Source organism: Monodelphis domestica, chromosome 5 (genome assembly GCF_027887165.1).
Source record: "Monodelphis domestica isolate mMonDom1 chromosome 5, mMonDom1.pri, whole genome shotgun sequence".
NCBI classification, from domain to species: domain Eukaryota; kingdom Metazoa; phylum Chordata; class Mammalia; order Didelphimorphia; family Didelphidae; genus Monodelphis; species Monodelphis domestica.
Window position 1 is genome coordinate 15,526,529 of NC_077231.1, and position 10,400 is coordinate 15,536,928.

Here is a 10,400-nt window from a genome sequence, read left to right on the forward strand (position 1 = left end):
AAGGACAGTTTGCTGGAACATATAATGCAGGAAAAGGGATAATATTTAACTCTAGAATGGAAATTTGAGGTGAGGTTATACAGTGTTTTAAAAATAAAAAAGAGGAGTTCATATTTGATCCATGAAGAATTAGATCCTTTTTAATCTTGAAAGCAAGTTTGCTTCTTAAAATGAGGAACCCAAAACTGAGCACAAATATTGAAATGAGATTTGACAAGGGCAGAACACAGATCATCTCCCTATTCCTGAAAACTATGTTTCTTAATCAAGTTCGAGTTAATTTTAAATTTTTTGACATTCATATTATGCTGCTGACATATATTGAACTTACAAGGTACTTAAACCTCCAGATTTTTTTCAGGCAAAAAGCTATTTAACTATGCCTCCCTAATCTCTACACGTAGAACATTTATTTTTTAATCTAAGTATAAACCTTTACATTTGTCTTTCCAAATTTCATCTTATTAGATTCAGTCCAATACTCAATCTCAGGATCCTATCTCTATCATCCAATATATTAGTTCTTCCCAACTTTGTGTTGTCTGGAAATTTGATGAGCATATCACCGATGTCTTTTCCCAAGTCATCAGTCAAAATATTAAACCAAAACATAAAACGAACCAAAGATCCCTGGATTATTCTGCTGTAAATCTACTGCCATATTGACATAGAACCATTAATAATTATCCTTTGAGACTTTAAAAGACTGCCTTCTCTTTGATCCAGCCATACCTCTGTTGGGTCTATAACCCAAAGAGATAATAAGGAAAAATATTTGTACAAAAATATTTATACCTTTGCTCTTTGTGGTGGCCAAAAATCGGATAATGAGGGAATGTCCATTGATTGGGAAATGGCTGAACAAATTGTGGTATCTGATGGTGATGAAATACTATTGTGCTTAAAGGAATGATGAACTGGAAGATTTCTATGTGAACTGGAAGGACCTCCAATAATTGATGCAGAACAAAAGGAGCAAAACCAGAACATTGTACACAGAGACTGTTACATTACGGCACAATCGAACGTAATGGATTTCTCTACTAGCAGCAATGCAATTACCCAAAACAATTCTGAGGGACTTAAGAGAAAGAACTGTGGGAGTAGAAACACAGAAGAAAAACATATTATTGATCACATGGACTTTAAATGATCATTCTATTGCAAATAGTAATAATATGGAAATTGGGTTTTGAACAATGGTACATGTAAAACCCAGTGAAATTACTCATTGGCTCTGGGAGGGGAGAAACAGGAGGGGAGGGAAAGAACATTAATCTTGTAACCATGTGAAAATATTTTAATTAATTAAATAAATAAATTTAAAAAATAATAGTCTTTTGAGTCCATCTATTCAATCCTTTCTGAATCCATCTCTAACTTTACTATTTATCATTTAGTCACAATCCCTCTATTTTCTCTACCATAATAGTATATGATAATATATCAAAATCTTTTCCAAAATCAGTTAAGCTTTATCCATATCGTTCATCTCATCTACTAATTTATTATTCTATATCTTTTTTTAAAGGAAAAGAAATTAATCCAACACGATCTATTTTTTTATCAGACCATGCTGGTTCTTTATAATTACTATTTTGTTTTTAGAAATTCAACAACTACTTGTTTAATTATCTATGTAGGGTACTCTCCAGCTACCCATTCAACTTGAATTCACAGGTTGCATCCTTCTGAGGGTGATTAGCCCAAGTGCAAGGTATAAAAGATCTATTCTTGTGGGTGTCAGACAGCCTGCAGGACCTTGGGCCCTAAGTGGTGTACAGGGCTGTTGTTCTACATATAGAGACTCCTGTTCTTAATATCCATTTCAATAAATACCTTGGTTTAATGTGTCCTTTGAATGAATGTAAACACATTGGTGGGAATTCCCTAATTGTAAAATTCAAATACAAAATATAATTTTCCCCTCCTTGGTTCTGATTATTTTGAAAGATGAAATAATCATAAAAAGAAGACAAGAAGTTATTAGCTGTTCTGCTGTTGGTAGATGGTACAATGGCTATCATACCTCATTGCCAGGACATCTATTTTTGCAAACTTTTCATCTGCTTCCCTTTTCTGAATGTGTAGTGTCTCTAATGACAAAATCACTTCAAGTCTGTCCTTTATCATTCTTCATAAAAATACTCTTCACCATTATCACTTCCTTTGGTTAATGAGGCTCTTCATATAAAAAATACTTTTTAATATATAATGCATCCTCTTTCCTCCTGCCACCTCAATTTTATTTATTTTGTATATTTATAAGAGAGATATCCATCAGCACCATTGTCTTCTTATGAATTTCATTCCATTTAATCTCAGTGATATCTTATAGATTAAATATGTGTTCTTATTTGGGATCTCTGATTTTTCTTGTTGCTTGAACATTTGGCATTTGTATGTAGACCCTTGAAATCACAAATTGGGGCCAATTTCTTGGATTTTGCTTACTATGAACTTCTGGGTGTCTCAACTGACATTCTTCTTCCTTCACTCTTGCTATTTAATCTATATCTAACTTGAGAAACATTTGTCTGTGTGTATATGTATATATATGTATGTATATACATACATATATATTCACACACATGTAAACAAATGTATTGTTAAAGATCTTTTTAGGCTTGTGACTTAAAATCTAAATTAATTTGGTAGCCAAGGAAATCCCATAATAAAATACCCAAGTCAACTGGAAGTTTATGGTGATTTTAATTAATATAGAGAAAAGAAATTAATAAAAGAAAGAGAGAGAAAAAAGAGTTAATTTAAACTGCTCCAACTCAGGCTGAGCCAGGCAAGGGTTCCAGGCCTTGGCCAAGGGGGCCTCCCCTGAGAGCCAAGGGGAAAGGGAGTAAGTCTTATCACTCACCACGTGACGGTCTCAAGGAAGCTGTCTGAAGGAGCTCCTCCAGGCTCGAATTCCAGGATCGAACTGGCACCCAGGCCTGCTCACAGGAAGTGATCACCCAGAGCCACCTCTCTGGGGAAAGGGCCCAAAGAAAGGAAGTGACATGAAATATATTGGCAGTTTTACATCACTTTCCTGCATCTCATGTGTACCAATGGTAGCTTAAGCTTGACTTAGGATAGTCCAGGGGTCTATCATCTGTTTTCTGCAAATGTCTATCAAAGGCTGTCTTCCTGAATACTTAATCCTTAAGTATGGGTATAGACATTCCTGATTTTGTCAGACTAAGTGTCTTCATTGTTACAATCAGGAGATAGCTAAATCCAATCTTCACAGTATATACATATATACATATACTATGTATATGTGTGTGTACATGCAGTGATACAATGTTTCTCATTCCCCACTACTTTAAAAAAATATTTATTTGTATGTTTGTGACATTGAACAGGGGTCCCCAAACTATGGCCCATGGGCCACATGCAGCCCCCTGAGGCCATTTTCTGGCCCCCACCGCACTTCTGGAAGGGGCACCTCTTTCATTGGTGGTCAGTGAAAGGAGCACAGGATGCATCAGCAAAGTGTGGCATTGCTTACTTACAGTATTACTTCCAGGGACATAATCCTTTGAATGGCACCTTGTTCTGAGAGTAACTGAATGAGAATGAGATGCTGCACAAAGGATTATGTGGCTGCACAATGGAAGACATCAGCATGGTGAGCAGTGATCTAGGGGAGGGGATTCCGCACTGTGTATGCTGCTGCCTGGTATAGTGATGGCGGTGATGGGCCTGTGCAAGTTGTGACAGAATCCCTATGCATTTGTTCATAGTTTTTTTTTTTATAGTCCAGCCCTCCAATGGTCTGAGGGACAGTGAACTGGCCCCCTGTGTAAAAGTTTGGGGACCCCTTACATTGAATATTCAGTGAACTCTCTCCCTCCCCTCTCCCCATTAGAGAAGGCATCATTTGACAATAACTTTTTTTGAATTTTTGTATATGTACTTTTATATATTTTTGTATATGGACATATAATACACATGTATATGTAAAACTGTCTCTAATTCATTTCTATTTATCAGTTCTTGCTCTCCTTTTTTAGTTTCAAGTGTTTTGGTTAGACAACAGAACTCTCTATTATTAGCAGATCAACAAATAGCTGCCTCGGTATCCCTGAACAAGTAACCATCAATTACTACCATTTTATGCTTCCTCTCATCCTCATTGCCATTTATTCAGTAGTACTGTTATATGCTGGGCATAGTGTGAAGTGCTATAGAAACAAATAAAAATGAAAACATGGTCTCTGCTCTCAAGGAAGTCATATTTCTAATAGAAAATGCACAAATATTTATTAAGCACCTTCTATATACCAGGCACTAAGCTAAGTTCTTTAGGAAAATTATTTCATTTATCCACATTAACAACTCCTCAACCCCATTTTACAATTGAGGAAACTAAGGCAGACAGAGTTAAGTGACTTATCCAGGGCCACATAGTATGAGGCTGGATTTGAACCCAGGTCTTTTTGATTCAAAGTTCAGTGTGAAATCCACTTAAATGTCTCAAGAGATGCTGTGAAAGTAAAAATGGCAAAATATGACAATAGATCAGATATGTGAGGAGAATTGGGGATGAGTATTTAAAAATTAAACTGAGGTTGTGAGCCTGGGTAATTGAAAGGATGGAAGCACCCTTGAAAGTGAGAGAAAAACTGAGAAGTAGGGGCAAGGGAAAGATAAAGATAATGTTTTGGACATTTTGAGTTTGAGATGCCTAAGAGATAACCAATTTAAGATGTCTAAGATGTCTGAGATTTTTAGTCAGGATGACTGATAATGGCTCAGGATGCTTTGGACTATCTTAGTATTCTTCAAGGTCTAACCAGACTCTAAGTGTTCCACAGCTCGTGCTTGAGCTGTCTCCATGGCCTCTGGAACAAATTGTTTTCATCCAACCATTCCACTGAAAGAAGGCTTCACATGTTTGGGGTAGACATTCCCCTAAATCACTGATGGATTTGAGACCTGCCAGTTACCCTCAAACTGATTTAGCCTGCCTGCCAGTAGGGTTTTACTGAGGCATGGTCACTGCACATTATATAGTTTTTTGGAGCCAAGGATAAGAATTGGGTGAAAGGTGGATAACAAAGTTGAATAAGCAGCCCCTAAAAGGGCCTGGCATCCTCATACCTCACTCCACAAGTTTTTGTTATTATGATCAGTTATTCTATGCAGTAAGGAAAGAAACACACATTCTTATAGTCTTTTCCTAAATTGACAGACTGTGCAGGTAATCAGGTCATGGTTATGAGATTTGAGCCAAAAACAGCTTATTTTTGTCTTACTGGTTTAAGATGAAGTCTAGAAGTTCCTTCCACTGATTGACATAGATCAGTAACTTCTTCAAGAAGTTCTTCAAGGCTTCAAGAATTGCCTGGAGCAGAGTAATGCTGATGATTTATCTATGACCATGATGGTTCATTATTTGACAGTTGGCCCTTGTTAAAAGCAAGACTTGAATCCTGACTTCTACCTATACTGCTTTTTTTTTGTTTTCTACATAAAGAAAATTAAATTCCACCCCCCCCACTCTATTAGCTATATAATCCAGAAAGTGAGGCTCTGTTTTACAGAGAAGAAAACAAGGGATATATTCCTTGCCCATAACTGTATAGTCTGGAGTTAAGACTAGAAAAAGAGAGCCCAAGACTTTTGTAGTAATTCAGGTGTAAGGTGACAAGTGTCTGGCTATGGGTTTTTACAGCAGAAACTGGTGACTGATCAACTCTACAAAAGATGAAATGGAGTAAAGCAAAAACTAAAGTTTTAAGCTAGATGGATGAGGATATTGGATTCCATTGAAAGAAATAAAAAAGCTGAGAAGAGGTGGCCAAAATAAACATTTTGACACAAAGGTGGTAAAAGCAATAGAAACTGGGTTTTATGTTAAGACATTGCTGCTACAATCATATCCATTGGTTTATTTCTAGTCAATACATTTGTTAGCTTTAGCCATTTGACCATGCTGCCTGTCAAGAAAAGAACAACAGACAATCATATGGGGATATTTTGTATTGTATTCATTACAAGCTCTTTGATTTGTTGTTGTTATAGATTTAATTTACTAAATCATTGCAGATGTTTCAGATTACAATGCTAACAAGAAAAATATGAATATATGCCCAAATCCTTTAATGTCTGGTGGAAGTGGAAACATTTTTTCCCTATGCCTATTCAAGTTTCAGTTATGCTTTTCTGCGAGTAGTGACTTGATGTGGATGTGCTATTCAAATTACAAGTAGGAAGAAAACAATTTTTAAGTGAAGATTTAAAGAAATCCTGCTTTGAAAAGACCTGAGAATATCTGTCAATATGAGAATATTAATACTTGAAGAATTGCCAGATTTCTTATTCTTAGTTATTAACTATTATTATAATAATTACCATCTATTAAGATTAAACATAATAAATGCCTACAGCATATTAGGTATTGAATGAAACATAAAATATTTAGTTCCAGCTCTCACAAGGAGATGAGATGGAAAAATACAATTCTTCTTTCAAAAAAGATGGTTTTAGTGAAGGTCCTAGTGAAGTTCTGTTTGCCTAAGAAAAATCACAACAAAGATGATGAGGGGTTCCAGATGACATAAAGATACATAAAATTATAGAGAAATGCTAGTATGCTATTTTATTCAGTCCAGGACTGCTAAAGAAGATTGCCAGAAGCTCCTCTAGGAGGAGCTAAGCCAAAGGGGTTGAGGTCAGTGTGATCACCAGTAAATAAGTCCTAAAGGTGGGGGGGGGGATCTCAGATGTGGCTTGTTCCAGTTATACCAAAGGACAAAGCCAGATTCCAAGAGGTGATTACATAAAGAATCATGAAGTCTGAAACGTTCAGCGATGTGTCTCAGAACTATCCAGTGATCCTAAAGCCAATTTTGCCTCTGATTTCCTCTCCTGACCCACTAGGAGAATGAACTAGATTCTGATAGGTACTTGCTCAAAGACACTGGGAGGATCATGGACAGTCTAAGCTATTGGGTTCATTAGGGCTTGAAGCCATGAGATTTCATATATCTGGCTGGAGCCTATCAGGGTTTTAGCAAGGGGGGAAAGTATAATGAGCAATTACCTAAAGAAAAAGAGATGGAGATGGAGCCAAGGATATTGTGCCTTTTGGACCACTGGGAGCTGGGCCAGATGCCAGGGACTTAGGCAGAAGGAAGGCCTTGATCCCAGTTTCAAGTCAAACATTTTATCCCAGACAAGAATTGTAGAAGATGGCAGGGTCAGAGTGCAGAACCCAGCTATCCCTTCTAGAATTATAGTAAAATAATAAAGGTCATCTAGACAGGAGGCAAACTGATCTATGATGTAGATATGGGTGTTCAGACAAAAAATTCCAAACTAGGACCTAAGGCTGCAGATATGAGTAAACAAAAGCAAAATCTTTATATAATGAAGAAATACTATGAGCTAAGAGAAAACTTAGAGGAAAACTCAGGAGAAGGAAATAATTTAAAAATAAATGCAAGTATAGAATCATTAAAACAAACAAATAAAAAAAAGTGACACAAGGACTCCAAGAGTAGATGGAATAAATTAAACAAAAGCTTAAATTGAAATGAGAACTTTTGAAGAAAATATTAGAAATAGAATAAATATATCAAAATAAAAGGGAGCAGGAGCAGTGAAGTGGCTCAGTGGATAGAGCTATGCCTGGACATGTGAGCTCCTGGGTTCAAATTTGACCTCAGTCATTTCCTAGCTTTGTGACCCTGGGCAAGTCACTTAACCCCAATTGCCTAACATTTACCATTCTTTTGCCTCAGGAACCAATGATTCTAAGACAGAAGGTATTTATTAAAAAAATAAATAAATAAAAAGGAACAAATATGACCACAGAAATTAATACCTTGAACAAGAGAATGGAACAATGATTCAATGATAAAACAAAAATTAATGGAACAATGAAAAAAGACTGAAAATTAAAACATTTAAAACATCTACTGACAAAAACAACTGCCTTCAGAAATAGTTAAGAAAATTAATTTAGGAATTGCTAGAATCTTTAAAAATGTGTCCCAAAAATACTTGAATGCTAATTTCAAGAAGTTATTTTTTTAGAAAAAGAAAATTACCCAGAATTATAATAACCAGAGAACAAAATGGAACTAGAAAGAACCTATTGATTAAAGAAATTTCAAATTTAAAACATAAAGTAATGTCATAAGGTTCAGAGCAGCCAAATAAAAGGAAAAGAACCCACAAGTATTGAAAGTAAATAGTTCAGCTACTAAGGAAGTATATTTGTGATCACACAAACTTATGATGTAATTAATATAAAGAAAAAGAAATCTAAATGTCAAGTTAAAAAATTTAATAGAAGCTTATATCCAATAATTATTTTTCTGCAAAATTAATATATTACATAATTATGTGTGAAAATTTTTAATAAAATAGAAATTTTATGAGTATTCCTAATAAAAAAAAAACAATATAATATAGAATCTTAGAAATGCAACTGTGGAACTCAGGGAAAACCTAAAAAGATAAATCTATTTGAGAGACTGCAAAAGCAAAACAATGATGAACTGTTTACATTCTAATAGGAGCTGAAGTGATGTGTATCTTTGGAGTCACAGAGGGAGGAAAGAATGACCAAGTTAGAAGTTGCATATAGTTTTAAGAAAGGAAGAGTAAATTAAAAGGAATATACTAGAGAAAAATAAGGAAAAGGGGGGAACTTAAAATTTCTTACCATTCTGTAGCACCAGAGGAAAAATAAGCAATCATGGATGTCACAGTGAGAAGAGCAAGTACATTATGAACCTTACCTTCAGATGAGATGAACCAAGCAAAAAAAGGCTAAACACAGAAATTCTTTGAGAATTACATTAACTTCAAGATGGGGATAGGGGTAGGGGAATCTAAAAAGGAGAAAATGATCACAGGAAAAGTTATATACAATCAATCTCTGATGATAACTGGATGGGAATAAAATAAAAGAGTTATCATTCTTAGAGCTCCATACATACTTGTGATGTCTGTTTTGAGTTCCTTCTCCTCAATTCTGAACTTCAAATCATAGCATTATCCCTTTTCCCCAATTTTCGGGGGGGGGGGTTCTAGTCCCTGATGAATAGGGAACTTCCACCTTTCCAAAGCTAATTGCTCACCTTGTGAACTTGATTCCATCTCCTTATAGCAACCTTATACCAATTTACCCTTTTTAAAAATCATGAGAACCAGTCCTAGAGACGGGAGGTCCTAGGTTCAAATCTGGATTCAGCCACTTCCCAGCTGTGTGACCCTGGGCAAGTCACTTGACCCCCATTGCCTAGCCCTTACCACTCTTCTGCCTTGGAGCCAATACACAGTATTGACTCCAAGACGGAAGGTAAGGGTTAAAAAAAAAAAATCATCCACTCTTTCCTTAGTTTTTAACCTCTTTTTATTCACAAGCTTTTCCCCTTCTAACTACAAACACATTCAATTTCCCCAATTTTTGGCAAGAAGGAAAACAATTTTGAATTTCTTTATATCACCTCAAGATATGACACTATATTGTTGCAGTTGTGTCTGACTCTTCATGACCTCATTTGATATTTTCTTGGAAAAGATGCTGGAGTTACTTGCCATTTCCTTCTGGAGCTCATTTTACAGGTGAGGGAACTGAGGCAAACAGGGTTAAGTGACATGCCCAGGATCACACATCTATTAAGTGTCTGAGGCCAGATTTTAATTCAAGACTTTCTGATTCCAGGCCTGATACTCTATGCCCTATCTATTACATTATATAGGATACCTTTTCTCTTTCACTACCAAACTTCTAAAAAGCTGTATTTGTTCTTTAACTCTACTTTTTTTTTCCTACCTGGATATTGCATGGGTATCTAAAAATCAATGTGTTCAAAGCAAAAATCATCAGTCCCTCTTCCTAACTTTCCCTGTTTCTATTGAGGGCAACCCTATCATTCCAATCATTGAGATCCACAATCTATGAGTTATCAATTCTTACATGCATTGCCTTTGCTCTACTTATAACATGAATACCCTATTTTAGGCCCTCATCACCCCTAGTTAGTACTATTGCAATCACCTCCTAATTGATCTCACTGAATGCAGTGTCTTCCCTCACAATAAACATGCAAGGACCTCCAACATCAAATATTCCAATCCCCTCATTTTACAGATGGGGAAACTGAGACCCAGAGAAGATGACTTGCCCAAGATCATACAGGTAGTAAGTGGCAGAGCTAAAATTTGAACCCAAATCCTTTAACTCCAAGGTTATACTACACCATGTTGCCTTTGCATCCATCACATACCTGCCAAATTTAGGTCAGACCAAAGGCTCAAGTTTGACCATATGTCACTCCTGTCTTAATAACATTTCAGTGGCTCCCCAGTTCCTTAGGTTAATATGCAAATTCTTCTCCATGACATTTAAAGCTCTTCATAGTTTAGCTCTAGCCCATCTA